The sequence below is a fragment of the Hyposmocoma kahamanoa genome, unplaced genomic scaffold (genome assembly GCF_003589595.1).
Source record: "Hyposmocoma kahamanoa isolate Upper Pololo Valley unplaced genomic scaffold, ASM358959v1 78, whole genome shotgun sequence".
Lineage (NCBI taxonomy): Eukaryota > Metazoa > Arthropoda > Insecta > Lepidoptera > Cosmopterigidae > Hyposmocoma > Hyposmocoma kahamanoa.
The window spans coordinates 25684-25889 of NW_020653945.1; positions in this window are offsets into that span (position 1 = coordinate 25684).

Consider the following 206-nt stretch of genomic DNA (forward strand, 5'->3'; position numbering starts at 1 on the left):
GAACACGACTTTTCAAATAAATGTAATATGAGTATCATTTTCGAGGTATTTGGGGGTGCTCATTACGAATATGGCACTTATTTCTAAATCGAAGATGTCGGGCACGACTTTTCAAATAATGACAAGTTGGGTATCATTTTCGAGGTATTTATTACATTACATTACTAATATGGCACTTATTTCTAAATAAAAGATCGCGGACACGA